Raw genomic sequence first — 21830 nt, forward strand, 5'->3', positions numbered from 1 at the left:
TTTTTTTTTAATGTCTCTATTATTAAACACAATTACAGGCAAAAAAATAAATAAATAAATAAATAAATTTAGGGAGAAACATAAACATTCAGACCATGGCATAGGCATTTAACAAAGGCTTAGTTCCTTCTCTTTTCCTCCATGTTCAATCAATCCCAAGTGCTGACTCCTCAGGCTGCCCTGAAGGTCCTAGTAAAGAGGAAATCTCCTAATACAGCTTTAAATGTGAAAACGTCTAGGAGACCCCTTAGAAGCTTCAACAAAAGAAAATCACATTCTTACGTTAGGCACTGCCCAAGGTGCCTTCACATGGTATATGATTTAAGCCTCACAGCAACCCTGGGAGGTAATAATAATAATATCAACAATCATAGGTATTTATTATTGAGATGCGTTTTTGATTCTAGGCTCCAGGCAAGGGATCAGTTGAACCGTAGAGCTAGTCATGGTTGTCTCCTTTTTTACTGATTAAGAAATCAAGTAAAGCTAAGTTATTTTTCCAAGACCCCAAACTAGTATGTCATGGAGCAAGGGTCTATAACCCAAACCCGTGTGATCTCAAAGTTTCTGCTGCTTCTATGACAATTTCCTGATGAAACAGCTGTAAAGAGAGTTTGAGCCAGTCCTTCCCTACGTAGCACACAACCGTAGTTCTCCTCCCTCCTGTCAATACTCTCTGTCCATAGTGAATCCCGCCTTCTCAATGCCAGAGATACCCGTGTTCTGCATTTAGTGACTGCAGAGAATGGGGCAATTCTTCCTCAGTTCCAATTCCTCTGCAGACATTTCCTCCTCCATCTGCTGACCATAACCTTTTGGCTTGTCCCCTCTGAAGCAACAATCAGAGGGCATCTGCAAGGAAAGTGTGATGGGTTGCTACCAGCACGACGCTCCTAAGTATGCGTGTGTGTGTGTGTGCGTGCGTGTGTGTGCATTCTTAGACATGCACACAGGTGACTGCTGGGCTGCTGTATAAGTCCCGTTAGGATGGCTGGGTTAGACCAAAGGTCTCAAGCCTAGAGACCACTGCAGACCACTGAAGCTTGGAAATAGGAATAGGGCTGTGCATGAATGAGGAGGCTTCAGTGGCCATTTTTGAGACACTGTCAGTTTTATGGCCCTGAAAAATATGCCATCTCTGCTTAGAAAGTTGCTTAAATGAAAACTCAGATTGCCAAGTTGCAGGTAGGTGTGATCACATGACTAGGCATGGGGCAATAAAAGGTGAGCAGAAGTGATATGTATATCTTCAGAGTCATTCCCAACAGAAGACAAGCCATCTTTCCTGGATGTGGCTCTATTTTACCGTTCCTGAAATTGAGGTTTCTGATCGGCTTCATGAAGCAAAGCTGCCCATCATCTAGGCCGTCTGGGTTGTTACGCCAGTGGGAAATAAACTTCTACTTTATGTAAGCCATTCTGTTGTGGGGTATTTTTGTTACAGCAGTTGAGTAGCTTTATCCTAATTAATGTAACTACATTCTACGAAGCATCAAGAGAGCAATTACCCAGGCTTTATATGTGCAGAAAGGATTACATCATTTTGGGCATATGCCTTGTTTTTTTTTTTTTTTTTTTTTTTTGACCAGATGGATTACAAACTGGATCATCCACCCCCATCCCTACTTCGCTTTTGACTATGCAGTGGAATTGCATCTTAAATTGGGGTTAGTTTCTACAGTTAGGGCGTAAGGTAGGAACTGTTCATATTAAAAATATTCTTATGGACTCTCAATAAATCCAGTGCAGGCAGCATTTTCTCCAGCATTGAAAGATGGCTATTTCTTTGGTCATGCTCTTGTTGAGGATTGACATTTAGGGACCTTATTCTATGAAAAATATGTTTTAAGATATGCTTATTTCTTTCCACTCTCCCTCAACTTTTTCTTCTTGTCTCTAGGATATAATTGGATTCACCTATGTTTAACATGTGTATGAAGTAATTCAGTATAAACGCTCTTGGCCAATAGCTTGGCTGCCAGGAAAGAAGTGGACTCTGAATGCTGGAGGCCAGAGAACTCCCAATCCATCTGGTTTGCTTCAGGTGCAGGCTTGCCTTGGGTTCGGGAGCTGGACACCACAATTTAATGAGATTGCTTTGAGCAAAGGCAAGCAGCCCCCAGAGTGGCAGAGGATGCAGTTGCTTGCATAGGTAATTATTTCTGTCTCTCTTCCCATCCTCTCCAACATCTATCTTAAGTATATACTGATTTATACCTAAAAATCTTCTTACTCTGGTTTAACGTTTTAATAGATGTTTCAACATGAATCCTTGCAGTATTTTCCATTATTCATTATTTATATATCATTTTTTTCAAACTCAAATTATTTGTTAAATGTTCACTGTGGACATTTGGTAAAGACAAAAATATTATCCATACTCCCATCACCCTGCCTCAACACCTATTTTCATTTGAGCAGAGTCCCTTTTGATTTTTGTCCAAATGAATGGATTTTTCCTTATTTGTAGTTGTACCAAACATACCATTTTATTTAAAATTTTATTGTTGAATTCTTTCCATGTAGCTACACCTTTGTAATTATAATTTTAAGAGTTGCATAAAAGCCTATTGAATTTATGTATTATGTTTTACTCTGCAGTTGGCAGAGTTCATAATGGAGAGAATAATATCTGCTTCTCTGAGTTGTTAAGGGGATTATAAAGATATGTGGTACTTAGCTCAGTGCCTAACATATTACAGGATTGGTAGAGAGCAAGGTTTTTGGATACAGCCTTCCTGGTTGGAATCCCAGCTTCACCTCTATTTAGCTATATTTTGGAAATTATTTACTCTCTGTGTGCCAGTTTCCTTGACTATAAAATGGGGATGATAGTAATTCCTAACCCATAGGTTTGTTGTGAGAATTAAATGTTAAGTCCTACATGTGTTGTCATTGTCATCGTCCTCATTTTTATTCCTCTCTGATATACTTGGTCTTTACCAAAGTCTGAGAATCAATCCTTTCAAGTAATTCAGTTTCGTGTCTTATTGCTTTATCTAAAATTCTCACAATAATAAATTATTAAAAGCTTATCTGGCATATTTGTTTTGTTACTTGTTTTAAAGTTGATATGTTTTTATAATTGTCACTAAGCATACAATTGGGTTTTTGTGTACAATACATATTATTCTTTATATAAAAGTGGATATTTCTGTCCCTTTCTTTAAAATTCTTAACATAAGGAATAGATGTTAGATTGTATTGAATGGTTTGTATTACCCATTGAAATGATAGTGTTGTTTCTTGCTTAAGTATTGAAATGATGTGTGCATTATTTAACCATTCCTTTTGATTTCCTTTGGATTTTTTTCCTGCTATGCTTGTAATCACTGCACATAAGGTAAATGGCAGGTATATTAGTCATAGTTCTCCATAGAAAGAGAACCAACAGGGCATATAAGAGGAGATTTATTATAAGAATTGGCTAATATAATTTTGGAGGCCAATAAATACCACAATCTGTCATTTGCAGTCTGGAACCCCAGGAAGGCCAGTGGTATATTTCCAGTCCAAGCTCAAAGGATTGAGAACTAGGGGACCAATGATATAAGTCCCTATCTGAGTCCAAAGACCCGAGAACCAGGAGCATCAATGTCCAAAGGAGGAGAAGGTGGATAACACAGCTCATGCAGAGGGCACATTTTCCCTTCCTCTGCCTTTTTGCTCTGTTTGGGCTCTCAGTGGATTGAATGATGCCTACCACATGGATGAGGGTGACTTTCTTTACTCAGTCTATTCAAAAGCAAATATTTCCAGGAAAAGTCTCCCAGACACACCCAGAAATAATGTTTTACCAGCTGTCTGGCTATCCCTTAGCCCAGTCAAGTTGACACATCAAATTACCCATCTCAGCAGGAAAGTTTAGACAGGGTTTATCTGGGCCTGGAGGTTATGCGAGTAATCCAGCCAGTGAATGGACAAGAACCAAGTGATCAAGTGAAACCACTTCTATTAACTTCTAAACTGACAATTATAGATGGCTAGCAACAAGTATTAGTTAAAATAATTTAATGTATTTGAGTACTTATTTGCTTAATATTTGAAAATTAATCTTAGCATTTCTACAATGTGTAATGTTAAATAGCTTACCTACTTTGAACTTAAAGGATAACTTGTATATGATTCTGTGACTGTTAACATGAGCAAACATTTGACAAGCCTACTTGTATCCTTGGAAATGTGTGTTTAGTCACAGGCAACACTGCCTGACTCAAAATTTTTCAGAACTCATTAACATTTTATCTGGTAAGAATATGATTGTTAATTGTGTTTACAGGTAATGTGTGCATAAATAAGTAGAACAGGCAATATTAATAACTGTTAAGAGCTTTTAGAACAGCATATGTTATTACCAAGTATGGCTGATGTGAATAGATTTCTTCACTATAAACCACCTTTATTTTGCAGGAATAAATCGTGTATGCTCCTGGTATATTATTCTTTTAATGTAAGGCTGATTTAACTTATTGATATTTTATTTCAATACTTTCTATCTGTATTCAAATGTGATGTTGGCATAGATTTTGCTTTGTTCTTGTATCTTTATCAGATTTCAGGCTCTGTATCATACTGACCTCATAGGCTAATATGTGCACCCTAAACATTTTTCTTGCTTTCGAACAATTTATAGCACACAAAAATCATTTGTATGAAGAATAATTAGCAGCACATCTTTAATGTAAATTAAATAATCTTTGTAAATTATAAATAGTCTTCAGGTTAAGTCCAACACTGTTTTTTCATTTTTTTTTCTCACACCACATTTAGAATATCATGTTTTTAAGGCATTTTCTTTTTCTACCTTATTGAAGTTTCAAAGTATCTGACATTTCAGGATAATATGCTTCTGTAATTTTTAAATTTATTTTATGTCAGTGGTTATAATAGCTTTCTGATTTTAATTGTGTTAATTTGAATTTGTTTTTGATTAGCTTTACTAGTTTAGGTTTTCTTATTTTGTCACTTATGTTTTTCCTTCTTATTTCCTAAAGGTTTCTATTGCTGTTATCCTTGCCAATAGTGTCCCTTGTCCATGTAACTCTGTTCGCTTTCCTAGTCACAGATATTTGGCTGATGCAGGCAAAGGTCTTCTGAAAGGTAGGATTCACCATTAGAGTCTTACTCACTTGAAGCGCAGTTAAGAAACCCAAAGACTGTGATGTTAATTGTAGGGAGCCAATAAGCAAGGTCAGAGCATATATGCACTGATATTGTCACTAGCAAAGCCCCATGCAAGCTGGAATCAAGAGAAAGAAGGATGCCAGCCTAAGCTGTGGAAGCTGCTAGAAAGAAAGACACATGTGTGGAGAGAAGCATGGACCAAGAGCCATGTAACCCCGGGGAGATGAAGGTGGACATTCAAGACACTTTTTATCCCTCTAGCTTCCGTGAGGTCTGACTATACTCCCCCACCATGTATTTCGATGAGGATCCCTTTCTATTTTTATATAACCCTTACTTTACCCTTAGGCTAGAGTTTCTGTTTAATGCTATCAAGCGTGTCTTAAGATATTTTCTTATGTTTTTAAACTTAATGCTCACTCATTTCCTTGATTTTTAAATAATAAAATAATTTAAAGTAACTAAGAGGCTGAAGTGGAGGACAATTTTTCTCTCATTCATTACTCAGAAGCATCCAGACCCTCTGATTTTTTGATAATCTTTGATTTGTCCATTTTTTACCTATTCATAGCACCCAACACCAGGACACAATTTATTCTCAGTGGTTGTCTTAATGGTTGCCCAAGTAGATAAGGTACCAGATTCTCATCTCATTCTTTCTCTGAATTACAAATACAAATTAGGTAAAAATAAAATCCATAATTCTGTGAATATATATCTATAAAAGCAAAAGATAGGAAGAAAATGGACCAAAGTCTTACCAGTGCTTATTCACAGTTTTTATTTCGTTTGTGCTTCTCTGTTTTCTGCAAACAATGAGGGTGCATTATTTTATAATCAGATAAATGAAATTATATGAGATTAAAAAATGAACAATGAATTTCTGAGTCTGACTTTGCTGTAAAGCAGAGGTTTTTATGTATAGTGTTTTTGTTTTCATTGATTTCTGCATTTGCTGTTATTTGTCCCAAAAGCAATTTTGCAGGGGATTTTTTTTTAATTTACAAGCTTTAAACATTTTATCTATTTTAACTTATATTACTAATAGAACATTTTTTTACATGACCACTAGACTTGAGGGAAATTGGGTCACAACCTGGTTATTGGCTCTTCTGCATCTACTCTCTTAACTGCTTCTGATCTGTCTTTTCTAGACAAGTGTAGGACGTAAGTGCTTGACATGGGCAGATTTGTTCATTCATTGTTTTCAACAATTATTTGTGTAGGGCTTACATGTGCTGGCACTGCTCTAGGATCTGAGGATGGGATACAGAAGGTAACAAGACACACAAAACCCCTGTTTCTGTGGAGCTGATATTCTAACGAAGAAGCTAAGGAAGGAAGTTAGTGTGTAATGTACAGAAATAAGAGTTACCCAGAAAAACAAGTTTAAGTGGAATATGATAGGGATTGGGTTTTCAGGGAGGTGTCTTTGCAGTGGCCATATTTACACTGCGATCTGAAAATACGGAGGAAATTAAGGGCATTAGTGTGAAGGTCCTAATGCAGAACAAGTGTGGATATTGAGAAAGACAAGGAAGGTCAGCGTGGCTAGAGCTGAGTGGGCAAGAGAAAGTGCAGTAAGAGATGAACCCCGGAACAGGTCAGTTCATGAATGTGCAGACCAGAGGAAGGGATGTGATTTTTAGGGTTGAAGGGAACCCACTGGAGCATTTTAAGTAGGGAAGTAATGTAATTTGTTTTATGTATTGAAAAATAACTTGAGTACTTTCATTCTGGCAGATGGAATACATGTACTTTTCCCTATTCCTGCCACTAAGTACAACTAAAAACATTGGATGTTATATATAAAACAAATAACAATGAGAAAACATGGACACAGGAAAGGAAGCATCACACACTGGGATCTGTTGGGGGGTGCTAAGGGAGGGACAGTGGGGGGCAGGGAGGGTGGGGAGGGATGACATGGGGAGAAATGCCAGATAATAGGTGATGGGGGGATGGAGGCAGCAAACCACCTTGCCATCTATGTACCTATGCAACAATCTGGCATGATCTGCACATGTACCCCAGAACCTAAGGTAAAAAAAAAAAAAAGAAGAAGACTCTTAAAGGTAGAGAGAAAGAAAGAAGCAGGCTGGATGGGGACCTCAGGACCTGAGGAATGGCACAATTCTGAGTTTCTTGTTGTTTCTGTAAATTTTAAAATTTTGCTTCATATATCCCAGACTTGGAGCTGAAGAAGCCAGCAACTCAGAAAATGGTACTTATGAAAAACAAAACATTAAAAAAAAACGCCACAAACAAACAAAAAGCCCAAACAAAAACTTACTTTCTAGCCAAAGGACCAGGAAATAGGCAGCTTAGTATGACAAAAAACTTTTAGGCAATAACTGTTCTACTCTAGCCAAACACCATAAAGGAGCTGTGGGGCACCCCTACCCATGCCAGCAAAAGCTAAGTGGGGAGCCTAGACTTTTATCCTTTACTGGCTATAATGAGGACCACAATACCCTTGTGGAAGAAGTGTCAGAGAAGGCCAAGTAGGGAGCTGGGACTTTCATCATGACAGATGGTAACAAGCCCCTGCCCCCCCCAGTGTGAGTGGAAGCCAGTTGGATAACCTGTACATCCAACCCCACCTGGCAGTAACTAGATGTCTTTTCCCCTCCCCATTGAAGTGGTGTCAGAGAAACCTAGTGGAGATACAAGACTTTCACCACTGCCAAGGCCACCACTTCCTTTTTGTTGTTAGCGGAGGTCACTTGGGGGACAGTAACAAGGCACTCCTACCCTTCTGAGCCAGGGGGCTGTGAGTGAAGACCTAGTGGGGAGCCAGGACTCCCAACCTTCCAGTAGTAATGAGGGACACACTCTCATGGAGGCTGGATTGGGAACCTGAACTTCTATACCCACCCAGCAATAGAAAGGTGGCCCCAACCCCTTTCTCCTGGCAGACAAGTATCAGAAGAAGCCAGCCAAAAGAGATTTAAATAGGATTCATAGTATAATACCCAAAATGTTTCAAGAGAAAATTACTTGTCATATTCCAAACCAGGAAAAGTTCAAACTGAATAAAAAATGACAATCAATACATGCTAATACTGAAATGACAGAGAGGTTAGAATCAGCTGACAAAAATGTTAAAGCAGCCATCCTAAAAAATGCTCCAAAGAGTGATCATGTATGCACTTCAAACAAATGAAAAATAGAAATTCTCAGCTAAGAAATTGAAGATATAAAGTAGAACAAAATAGTAGTACTAAAACACAGAAAAATTGAAATTAAAAACTTATCGATGGGCTCAACGACAGAATGAAGGGGGGATGAAGGAAGGAATCAGTGATCTGAAAGATGATTACAAATATTACCCAATCTGAACAACAGAGAGAAAGTAGGCAGAGTTAAAAATAAGTAGGCAGAGTTAAAAATAAATAGGCAGAGTTTCAGGGACCTGTGCAACTATAATATTCATGTTGTGGGAATGTTGGAAGGAGAGGTGAGAGAAGGTGGGAATGAAAAGTACTAAAAGAAATAACAGTTGAAAACTTCCCAAATTTGGCAGAAACCATAAACATCAGATTCAAGAAGCTGAGCAAACCCCAAACAAAACAAACCCAGAGAATTCCATAGTAATATCACAGTCAAAGTTCTAAAAATTAAAAACAAACAAACAAACTTGAAACCATAAAAAAAGAAAATCTTGAAAGCATTGAAGAGAAATGATACCTTATCTATAAGAAAAAGACTATTCGAATGACCACAGGTTTCTCAGCAGAAACAAGGGAGGCCAGAAGAAAGTGGCATAGCATTTTTCAAGGGCTGAAAAAAAGAACTGTCAACCCAGAATAGACAGTGAAATTGATTTTGGGAATGAAAGAGAAGTTAGGAAATATTCAGATGGAGGAAAACTATGACAGTATGTCACCAGCAGACATGTCTTAAAAGGATTGCTCAAGGAGGTTCTCTAAACAAAAGGAACTGATAAAATAAGGAAATTTGGAACATCCAGAAGGAAGCAAGAATGTAGTACAAGAAAAGGGCAAGTTAAATACATTTTTCTTCTATTCTTGAGTTTCTAAAATTATATTTGACAGTTGAAGCAAAAAAATTATAACAGTGTCTGATGTGGTTCTAAATGTACATAGAAGGAATATTTAAGACAATTTGTATTACAAATTAGAGAGAGTCAAGGGCCATAAAGAGAAGTAAGACTCCTATATTTCACTTAAACTGATGAAATGATGACACCAGTAGAATATGGTAAGTTATGTATGTATAATTTAATACCTAGAGTGACAACTAAAAAACCTATACAAAGAGTTATACACAAATAAACAAAAACAGCATAAATAAAGCAAAATATAATTCCAAAAATATTCAAGTAGCCAATGGGAAGGCAGTGAAAAGAAAAAGAACAAAAAACAGAACAGTACAAAACAAAAAATAAAATGGCAGACCTAGGCCCTGAAATATGAATAATTATTATTAAATGTAAATGGTCTAAGTTTACCAAATAAAAGAGAAAATTGGCAGAGTGGAATTAAAAGTATGATGTAATTATATGCTGTCTACAAGAAACTCATTTCAAATATAATAATACAGGCAGGTTGAAAGTAAAAGAAATAGACAATGATACATCATGTAAACATTAAAGTAAAGAAGGAGTGGTTATATTGATATCATATAGAGTAGATTCAGAGCAAATAAGATTACCAGAGCTGAAAACGGACATTATGTAATGATAAATGAGTCAATCCACTAAGAAGATATAACAAATCATAAATACATAGGCAGGAAACAGAGGAACTGTAAAGATATGTGAAAGAAAAGCTAATATAACTGAAATGGAAAATAGACAAATTGATAATTATAGCCGGGTCTTCAGCATCCTTCTCTTTATAATTGATAAGACAGCTAGATAGAAAATAAAACAAGAATATAGAATAACTCAATAATATTATCAAACAATAGTATCTAATTATTTATAGAACATTCCCTCCAACAACAGCACAATACAAATTCTTTTGAAATGTCCACAGACAACAAGAAATATCATATTGTGGGTCGTAAAACAAACTTCAACAAATTTAAAACAATTGAAATCATACAGTGTGTTTTCCAACCACAGTAGACTCAAGCTATAAATCATTAACAGAAAGACAACAGAAAAATATCCAAACATGGAAGCCAAACAATATACTACTAGTAATTCATAGGTCAAAAAGGAAACTCAAGGAAAAAAATTGAAAACAATAAACTAAACAGAAATGAAAATATAACATATGCAAATTTGTAGGTCACAGATAAATAAGTGATTAGAGGAAGATTTATAGTACTAAATGTACATATTAGAGAAGAGGAAAAGTTTTAAATCAGTAATCTAAGCTTTTTTTTCAAAAACCCAGGGTAAAAAATGCAAAATAAACCCAAAGCAAGAAGAAGGAAGAACATAATAAAGACCAGAAATCAATCAAGTCAAAAAGAGAAAAAGAATAGAGAAAATCAATGGAAGAAAATGCTGTTTTTTTGGCAAATATCAATAAAATTGACAGACTACTAACAAGGCTGATAAAAGAAGCCAAGACACAGAGTACTAATATCAGGAAGGAGAGAGGGAATGTCACTACCCTTCAGACATCAAAAGAAAAATAACACTATGAACAGTACCGTGAATATTAGTCATAAACATTTGGCAATTCAGATAAAATGGGCCAATTTCTTGAAAAACGCAAACTAGGCCAGGCGTGGTGGCTCACACCTGTAATCCCAGCACTTTGGGAGGCTGAGGTGGGTGGATCACCTGAGGTCGGGAGTTCAAGACTAGCTTGACTAACATGGAGAAACCCCATCTCTACTGAAAAAAAAAAATACAAAAAATTAGTTAGGCTTGGTGACACATGCCTGTAATCCCAGGTACTCAGGAGGCTGAGGCAGGAGAATAGCTTGAACCCAGGAGGTGGAGGTTGCAGTGAGCCAAGATCATGCCATTGCACTCCAGGCTGGGCAGTAAGAGTGAAACTCAGTCTCAAAAACAAACAAACAAACAACACAAACCACCATAACTTGCTTAAGGTGAGACAGGTAACTTGAATAGAACTATACCTAAATTATTAATTCTAAAACTGCCAAAAAATATTTTATGCCTCAATAGCTTCATTGGAAATCTTACTAAATATTCAAAGAATAACACCAATTCTACACAATTTCTTGCAGAAAACAAGAGAAGAGATAACACTTTTCAATTCATTTCATGAAGCTGATGTTACCTTGATACCAAAACTAGAATAAGGCACAAAAAAGAAAACTGTGCTGGGGGTGGAGGCTCATTTCTGCAATCCTAGCACTTTGAGAGGCCAGAACAGGAGTTTGAGACCATCCTGGACAACATAGTGAGAGTCTGTCTCCATAAATAATAATAATAATAATAATAATAATAAATAGCCAGATTTTTTAGGGAGGCTAAGGTGGTAGGATCACTTGAGTCCAGGAGTTTGAGGCTGCAGTAAGTGGCAAATTGCACCATGGCACTCCAGTTGGGGCAACATAGGGAGACCCTATCTCTAGAAAAAATAATGATAAATTAAAAAAAAACACAGACCAATATCCCTCATGAATATAGACATAAAAATATTTAATAAAATATTAGCAAATAAAATTCAACAGTATCAAAGTTTTATAGTCTTGCTCATATAGATCGTGTATCTATTTTGTTAGATTTATTAAGTATTTAATGTGTGGGAAGGCTACTATAAATAATATTGTTTTACATTTCAAATTCCAATTGTTTTTTGCTAGTATATATTAATTTCACTTTGTATGTTAACCTTTTATGAAACCTTGCTATAATTGCTTATTAGTTCCAACAGTTTTCATTGTTGTTGATCCTTTGGGATTGTCTACATAGACAATCATACTATCTGTGAACAAAGGCAGTTTTCTTTCTTACTTCCTAATCTGTAAGCATGTTTTTCGTTTTATTGTCTTATTTCATTAGCTAGAACTTTCAGTATGGTGTTGAATCAGGGTGACAAGAGAGGAAATTCTTACCTTATTTTTTATCTTAAAGGTGAAACCCCATCTCTACTAAAAATACAAAAATTAGTTGGATGCAGTGGTGCATACCTGTAATCCCAGCTACTCAGGAGGCTGAGACAGGAGAATAGCTTGAACCGGGAAGGTGCAGGTTGCGGTGAGTCGAGATTGCGCCACTGCACTCCAGCCTGACGACAGAGTGAGACTCCATCTCAAAAAAAAAAAGGACAAAGCATTTAGTTTCTCACCATGAAGTGTGCTGTTAACTCTAGGTTTTTTTTGCAGAGGTTCTTTATTAAATTGAAGTTTCTTCTTATTCCTAGGTTTCTGAGTTTTTATCATGAGTGTTGGATTTTGTCGAATACTTTTTGGCATCTATTTATTTGATCACATGATTTTTCTTCTTTAACCCATTGATGTGATTATTTACATTTATTATGTTTTGAACAAGTCTTGCACATCTGAGATAAATCCCACTTGGTTGTGATATGCAGTTCTTTTGATACATTATTGAATTTGACTTGCCAATATTTGGTTAAGGATTTTTGCATTTATGTTCATGAGAGACATTGGTCTACGGTTTTTCTTTCTTGTAATGTCTCTATCTGATTTTGGTAATAAGATAATATTATCCTCGTGAAACAAATCAGGAAGTATATACCCTCTGCTTGAATTTTCTAGAAAAGATTGTAGGGATTGGTATCCGTTCTTCTTTAAACATTTGTTAGAATTCACTGGTAAAACCATCTGGGCCTGGTGTTTTCTTTTCTGGAGGTTATTAATTTTTTTTTTTTTTTTTTTTTTTTGTCACCTTTTTTATTTTTTAAAGAAAAAAAAAGAAAGAGAAAGAAAGAAAGAATGAAGGAGAGGAAGGAGGTTATTAATTTTTGATCAAATTTCTTCAATACATCTATTAACACTATCAAGATTATTTATTCGTGTGCGAGTTTTGGTAAATTGAGTCTTTCCAAGGAATTGCTCCATTTTATCTAAGTTATCAAATTTGTGGGCATAGAGTTGGTTATAGTATTCCTTTATTACCATTTTAATGCCCATTGCATCGGTACTGATGGCCCCTCTTTCATTTCTAATATTAGTAATTTGCATCTTTTCTCTTTTTAAATGAACCAGCTTTTGGTTTTGTTGATTTTCTTTTTCTACAAAATAGAGTGTGTTCTGTTTTCGATTTCATTGGTAACTGCTTTAATTTTTATTATTTGTCTTTTTCTGCTTGTTTTAGCTTTATATTGCTTTTCTTTCTCAAATTTCCTAAGGTAGAAGGTGGAAGCTTAGATGATTGATTTTAGGTATTTCTTCTTTTCTAATATATGCATGTGATGTAATAAATTTTCCTTTAAGCATAGTTTTCACTGTAAGTTACAAATTTTTATAAGTTATATTTTCAGTTTAATTTAGTTCACAATATCTTTTTTCATTTTCTTCTTTTTTTTGAGACAGGGTTTCACTTTATCACCCACACTGGAGTGCTGTGGTATAATCATGGCTCACTGCAGCCTCCCTGGCTTAAGCAATCCTCCCATCTCAGAACAGCCAAGTAGCTGGGACTACAGGCACATGCTGCCATGCCCAGCTAATTTTTATTTTTATGTTTTTGTAGAGACAGGGTGTTACTATATGGCCCAGGTTGGTCTCAAACCCCTGGGCTCAAATCATCCTCCTGCCTCAGCCCCCCAACGTGCTGGGATTATAGGCATGAGCCACTGTGCCCAGCATACTTCACAATATCTTTAAGTTTTCTTCTTTGAGGCATATATTTAATCTCCAGATACATTGGGATTTTCCTGCTATCTTTTTGGTATTGATGTCTAGTTTAGTTTCACTGTGTTCTCAGGCATATTTGTGTCATTTTTAGTCCTTTAAATTTGTTGAGGTATATTTAATAGTCCAGCATGCTTTCATGGTGACTGTTCCATATGAACTTAAGAATAACATATATTCTGCTATTGTTTGATGAAGCATTCTGTAGACACCAATTAAATCAGTTTGCTGATGGTTCTGTTCAGTTCAACTATTTTTACTGATTTTCTGCCTGCAAGATCTGTCAATTATTGATAAAGGTGTGCTGACTAATAATGGCCTTGTCTATTTCTCCTTGCATTTCTACTAGTTTTTGGCTCTGCATTTTGATGCTCTCTTGTTAGGCACATACACATTAAGGATTGTTGTGTCTTCTTGGAAGATAGACCTCTTATCATTAAGTAACGCTTTTGACAATTTTCCTTCTGAAGTCAGCTTTGTCTGAAATTAATATAGCTATCCCAGCTTGCTTTTGATTTGTGTTAGTATGGTTTCTATTTTTATTAATTTTATTTGTTTTTTTCTTTGCCTTCTTTCAACATTTTGTCTTTGATTTTTGCAGTTTGAACATGATATGCCTAGGTAAAAATTTTTTTTCGGGGGGGCAGTTTATCCTGTTTGCTATTCTCTGTGCTCCTTGTGTCTCTGGTGGTTGTCATTCTATGGATCTGTCAATATCTGTCATTCATTTTTAAATTTTTTCAGTCATTATTACTTCAAATATTTCTTCTCTTCCTTTTTCCCTTTCTAATCCTTCTCATATTCCCATTGCATGTATTTTATATCTTTTGCAATTGTTTCATAGTTCTTGGGTGGTCTGTTCCATTTATTTAATTCGTTTTTTCTCTTTGCATTTTTTATGTGTATTAGTTTTTATTGACCTTCGAGCTCACTGATTTTTTTTTTCAGCTGTGTCCAGTCTATTGATGAGCCCATTGAAGGCCTTATTCATTTTTGTTAGGGGTTTTTAAAAATATATATATTTGGCATTTCCTGTGATTCTTTCTTAGAGTTGCCATCTCTTTGATTATATTACTCATCTATTTTTGCAGGATGTCCACTTTTTCCATGAGAGCTTTTAGCATATTTACTTTGTTATTTTAAATTACTGGTCTGATAATTCTAAAGTCTCTGCCCTATTTGAGTCTAGTTTTGACACTTGCTCTGTCTTTTCAAACTTTGATTTTTGCTCCTTGATATGGCTTGTAATTTTTTGTTGAAAACAGAGGTGATGTACTGCCTAAAAGGGAAATGAGGCAAATAGGCCTTTGGTGTGAGGTTTCGTGTTTATCTCAGCAAGAGTTGTGCTATTTATTCTTTGTTGTACCTATAGGTGTCGGAGGCTAAAATTTCCTCTGGTACTTGTTTTTGTCTCTCTTGCTATCTTGGGCTTTCCCTAGAGACTTTTTCTTTAATAAGAACTGAGACCATGTAATTCTTCCTACCATGTAATCCCCTGGGAGTATATAGAGGCCCTACTGATGTGGTGGAAAGAGGCAGGGGTAGGGGAAGTATTCAATAGTCCTATGATTAGGTGTCAGTCTTTTAGTGAGCCTGTGCCTTGGGCTGGGACCTTCACAAGTACTTCTCACTTCTCCACTCCCACCCCTTAGGTAAGAGACAGGAATGCTATAGGGAGTTGGAATTGGGTATTTCCCTTCCCAGGTCAGTAAGGCTCTAGTAAAATAGTTTTCCTTTGATGATGACATTCATTAAAGAAAAGGAATGCTCTGGGCATATTTCAAATGATTTCTTTCCCTGTGCTCTTGTCCTAAGCAGGAGGTTTTTCTCAGGGTAACTCCCTGAGAACCTGTTGGGACTGCTGGAGATAAAACTCACGTAGATGTGGGAGCCTCCCTAAGACTGGCTTCCCTGGAGTTTTTAACTCTCAAGTTTGTCCACACTGAGGCTTCAGCAATTCATCAGTTACAGCGTAAGTTCTCCCACACTACTTTTGGGTCCAGCAGCAGGCTTCTGCTCCTGAACTTCTGCTCCAGTAAGCTGTGATGTTTTGTATCTGCCTGCATCTCCAATTCTGGGGGCAACAGTTTTCTCTGTGACGTCAATTCTCTGACAGATCTATGAAGCGTTTTCGATTTTCTGTTTGCTCGGCTTTTATCTTGTTGTGAGGATGGGAGTGGTGACTTCTAAGCTCCTTACATGCGGGACTGGAAATCAGAAGTCCACCCTTTACTTTTAATCTATCTGTGTCTTTATATTTAAAGTAGGTTTTTAAAAAGGCAACAGGATTATTGATACAGTTTAATCAATATCAACCATATTTGTTTCTGTTTTCTATTCATTGCGCTTGTTCCTGGTTTCTTTAAAAAAAAAAAAAAATCTTTCTCTCTTTTTTCTTATGACCAGCTCAATACTCTGGTTGTAATTAGGCATTTTACGTAATTCCATTTTCTCTCCTCTCTTACTGTGTCAGTAATGCTTCTTTTTAAAATTTATCTAGTGATTGTCCTAGAATTGCAGTATATCTAAGTCCACTTTCAAATAACACTATACGACTTTATGGGTAGTATAGGTACCTTATGACAGATTATTCCAGATTCCTCCTTCCTGTCCCTTATGACATTGTAATTCTTTTTCTTATTCACAAGCTATGATAATCACCCAACACATTGTTGCTATCATTGTTTTGAGCAGAGTTATTAGATCAGTTAAGAATACGGAAAATAACACATTTGTGTTGCCTCCATTTGTTTCTTCTGTGATGTTTTTCTTTATATAGGTATGAGTTTCCAACCTATATCATTTTCCTCCTTTCTGAAGAACTTCTAACATTTCTTGCAGTGCAATTCTATTGGCAACAAATTCCTTCAGTTTATGTTTATCTGAGAAAGTCTATTTCTCCTTCACTTTTGAAGGATATTTTTGCTGGATACAGAATTCTAGGTTGATGGTTTGTTTTTTTTTTTTTCTTATTTTTTAATGCTTTAAATATTTCACTCCATGAACTTCTTACTTGCATGGTTTTTGAAAAGAAGTCCTATGTAATTCTTACCCTTTTTCCTCTATAGGTAAGATGTTTCTCCCCTCACATTCCCTTCCTCTAGCTTCTTTCAAGATTTTCTCTATGTCTTTGGTTTTCTGAGTTTAAATATAATATGCCTAGGTATAGTTTTTTGATATTTATTCTGATTGGTGTTCCTGGATATGTGGCAGCTAGAACCAAGCTGGTAGCCATGGGGGTGGGGAGTAGCATCAAATATAGGACAAGTTAGGAAGAGGAGTCAATTGAGCAAAATACAAAAGAAGAAAATTTCAACAGATTTTATTCAGAATGAAAACTTCTATACCAGTTGTATATATTTCTCAATTTTAATATATGTAAAATATTTTATTTACTAGCCTGCTTTGTCACTTACTATAAATATTTTTCTATTTAAGTAAATTTTATTCTAAAACAATTTTAATAAATACATGATATTTGATTATGGAATACACCAAAATTTACTTAACTCATTCTCTTCTACTGGACATTTAAGCTATTTTCAATTTTTCATTGTTTTATGAACATTTACTGCAATGTTTATTCTGTTGGCTAGATGTACACAGTCTTACTTAAGTAAACAAGACTATTTATAGCTGGTCTTGTCATCCATGCAATTTCTTAAGAACACTTCCTACATGCCTATGAAAGGTTTGCATGCTCTTAAGGGTTTTAATATGCATTTATTAATCATTCATCAGGTTATCCTCCTACTAGCAGTTTATGAATACCCCACAGCACCCATATTAAGAACTATCTACTCACCACAGAGTATTATCTTTGTGTTTATTCTTTGCTAGCCTGATAGGGAAATAATGTTATCTCATTGTTTTAATTTTCTATTCTTTGGTTATAAGTGCGGTTGAACATTTCCTTGACTGCATCGACTCCTCTAGTTATGTATTCTGCCTTTAGGACCGGGGGTAGAGTCATCCTCATTTGAAACAGATGAACCGAGAGGAGGGAAGTGGGGGAGCCTCAGCTGAACATTGAGATATTATGATCTATGTGGGGAAAAAATGCAAAACTTCTACCACAAAGAAAGCAAATAAACCTTCTTGGCCAGGCGCTGTGGCTCATGCGTGTAATCCCAGCACTTTGGGAGGCCGAGGTGGATGGATCACCTGAGGTCAGGAGTTTGAGATGAGCCTGGCCAACACAGTGAAACCCCATCTCTACTAAAATTATAAACATTCACCAGGCATGGTGGCACACGCTTGTAGTCCCAGCTACTCGGGAGGCTGAGACAGGACAATTGCTTGAATCCAAGAGGTGGAGGCTGCAGTGAGCCAAGATCACACCATGCACTCCAGTCTGGTCAAGACAGAGCAAGACTCCGTCTAAAAAATAACAACAACAAAAAACAAACAAAAACCTTCCCTCTCTTTCTCCACCTAATCAGGCTCACTTAATCCATCTAGGACCCTTTTTCTTATATGTATGGTCCTTGGCTGTCATTGACAGAGAATGGGTAGCCAGCCTTGTTATCAGTGCAATGCCATACAGTATGTATTCATTGATTACACAGGATGGGCAAGAAACAGTAATGGTGCTGGAGGGGAAGGAGGAGGATATTCAGATGTTTTACAGATGGTTTCACCCCTCAGTGAGTTCTCAATATTTGAAAGAGGTGGAAACAACCATAATTCAAAGGAGAAATGAAATGAGGACTAAACGCAGGAAAAATGACCTAGAGGGACAAAATAAACTGGAGAGCAGGCGGGTCATTCAAGGAAAGCTTTGCACAGTGGCATTCAGGCTGAACCCTCCACACTGAGCTGGTTTTCCATAGGTGGAGAGAAGGATGATTCTCTCACATGAGCCCACAGCATTCAATATACTGTTTCCAAATCCTTTCTCGCAGGGCTCTGTGCAAATGACGACTTGTAAATTATAGAGAATTAATTGCATCATTTATATTCCCTGCAGATCCAAGCCAGATCTGGTCTCAGCCTTTTTAAAGCAAACAGCGAGGCCACATTCTTCCCGTATGGCAGATGCCACTTCTTTCAATTATTTCAGTTCATTTGGATGGGTTACTGGGGCCTGAGCTGCCCAGTCAGACACTCTGTGCAGGCCGATTCCTGTGGTCACTGGGGGCAACTGGAAGGCAGGTCAGGCAGCACCAGGCCAGCCCTAGCTGTGTTCAATCTGATTCCAGTTGGGAAAGATTCGTTAGTAAACAACCTTCCTCATAGTTACCATTTTTAATTTCTCCTGAAATATTGGCAGAGGAAGGCTCTGTGGAAGAAAAATGAGCCTTGAGAGATTATTCACTGACACAAGGCACAGTCATGCTCACGGCCAAGCCAGGTTGCCTTATCACGGGCTGCTCTATCCATTCTCTTGCCCAAATTCCCATCAATAACCCACTAACAATAACAAATTGCTGCATGACACCCTCAACGTTCTATTGGGACTAAGCACCTGAAGAGGCATTTGCAATAAATTGGAGACTTCTCCTTTCCTTTCCAGTTCATATTTCACAGAGTCCACAAATATTTATGGAATACCTGCTTTGTGCCAGACACTGAGCAAGACCAAGAAGGCCCCCTCCTCACGTCAGGCTGACGTCTGATGGAGAAGCACAGACCCAAACAAAGAAAAATCAACTCAGTATCTCACTCAGGCATTGGACACAAAATGGGATCATGGGAGAGGAGCTGACTAGGAGGGACTAGTTCCTACTGAGTGGTCAAAGATGACCTCTCTGGGGAGGGAACATCTGAGTCATAACTTGAATGAAGAACAGGAAGGAACTATGGGAAGAGCCAGGAGAAGACCGTTCCAGAAAGAAGGGACAAGCCAGGAATGCTGGAGGTGAAGAGAAGACTGGGGAGCTGAATTGCTGTGAGCCCAGGAAGGGGTGGTGGCATCTGAGTCCATTCTATCTCCTGGCCTGCTCCTTCTGCCATCCTCCCTCCTGCTCCCTCCAACCCCTTTTCTCATCCCTGCCCCTGTCCCTTGCTCAAGGCGACAAGATTTCTCTCTGTCAGCTCCTCATTCTGTACCTTCCAAACTCATAGACTTCTGGGAGTCCAGGATATTGTGTTTTTCTGAAAGTTTGGCTCTTGGCAAAGAGCCAGTGCTATTTCCATCTTGTGTGGAAAATATAGAATTACCGTGAATTATATTGAAAAATTAGATTCATTCACTGCTGTGATAATTTATCTCCCAATCTGTCTCAGAGAGTTAGCAGCTGGTGAGAAAATAAAATGTAATTTAGGCAAAAAAATCTCACTTTTAATCTGTGTCTGGCAGGGAGAGAGGCTATTAAGTGAGTTTACTATTTACCAATCAGGTGGTTTTCCTTAGCACACCCTCAAATGAAACATTGTGATAGAGACTAATGGGTAGCTTGCTCTCCTACGAGGGGCCTTGCCAACCGTGGGATATGAAGTCAGGCCCTGCTTAAAATGCAAAGCTTACTAACGGGGGGGCTCCTCCCAGGCTCATCTCCTGAGATCCTATTGGGCTTGCTCCTGTAAAGAGGATGCACTTTATAGCACTGGGGTTTTCCATGACAGTTTCTGCCTTGAGAAAGGAGGAGAAACAGCCCCTAGTTTTAAGCCTTATTGACTTAAGGTGTTTGAAATATTCCTCTCCAACTGGTAATTGTGGCCATTTTTCTTCTCTGGAGTGCCTGATTATGTGCCCTGCAATGGTCCTGACATCATTGCATGAGTCAGAACACTGAGCTAATCAAGCTTTGCCCAGACTGAGTCCAAAGCTCCCCGCATTGGTGAGTCAGCCCCTCACAGGAGAGGCCACTCGGGAACAGGAGGCTTTAAGTGACAACCAGTGTCCCCTCCCCCACTGCATCCCATCTTGCAGACTTCTCCCCCTCTTTGCAAGGGATTCCATTTTCTTGGAGAAGGGCAGCATAGGGTTAATATGACCCACTTGCTTCCTGGGGAATGAGTTTTCTGGGTAGTAAAGCTGGAGGGGTGGAGATAACAGACAATTACTGCTTTTCATTCTACCTAGTTTAGAATCCTGCATCCTTGGGGAAACTGAGGCACAGTTGAGAGAGAATGTCCTAGAGAAGAATCAGGAGTCTAAAGATGTGTGAGTTTCTGCCATTTGCTCATCATACAACCTTAAGGGAAGTCTCTTTACCCCTCTTGGCTGGAGCTTTCTCATCTATAAAGTGAGGCCTCTATTGGCTGGAGGTGCCTCATCTATAAAGTGAGGAGCCTGGACAAGATGTGCAAGGCCCCTCTGGCTCAGAGTTCGTTAATCTGTGAATTTGTTATTTGGGCTACACAAAAGCGTGCCCAGCTCCACTCTGTACATGCCAGGTAGAGCAGAGACCCTGAATCTAAGCTTGAGCCTTCCTGGGATACTTGCTCAAAGGACTCTAATTCAGATGACTTCAGGGAATGGAGGGTAGGTTTTAACTTGGGAAGGGTGCAGAGCAGAGGGGACTGTCAACTTCTCATGGGTGACCCGCATACTGGGTGCATCTGATGGGATGTCACGCTCTGATGACATTTGGTTTCCTCAAAGCCACTGGGACTCTCCCGACTGGGGAGTAATAACAGGGAGCCTGAGTATGGAGGGTTTTCTTAGAAGTCACCTGATTCACCAGGTGTCATTCCAGGCAGAACTGTGCTTCATCCATCTCCCCAAAGATCTCACTGACTTCTTGAACATGACCTGTGAGGCCAGGCATAGAGAGGAAGGGTTTGATTTAAATTCAGTTTGAACTTCCAGGAAAGCCAGAGCTATCATTACAGATTCCACCTGCCTCATCTCCAGCCCTCCACCCTGGTCAGGTTAGAACTACTGGTGGCATATAACAAGGGAGGGGGTACACTGGTGCTGTGAGGTGGGCAAAGCTGATAGGAATGTTAGGGGATTTTTGAAAGGTGGAGGCAGACTAGTTCAG

Source organism: Cebus imitator, unplaced genomic scaffold (assembly GCF_001604975.1).
Source record: "Cebus imitator isolate Cc_AM_T3 unplaced genomic scaffold, Cebus_imitator-1.0 Scaffold657, whole genome shotgun sequence".
NCBI classification, from domain to species: domain Eukaryota; kingdom Metazoa; phylum Chordata; class Mammalia; order Primates; family Cebidae; genus Cebus; species Cebus imitator.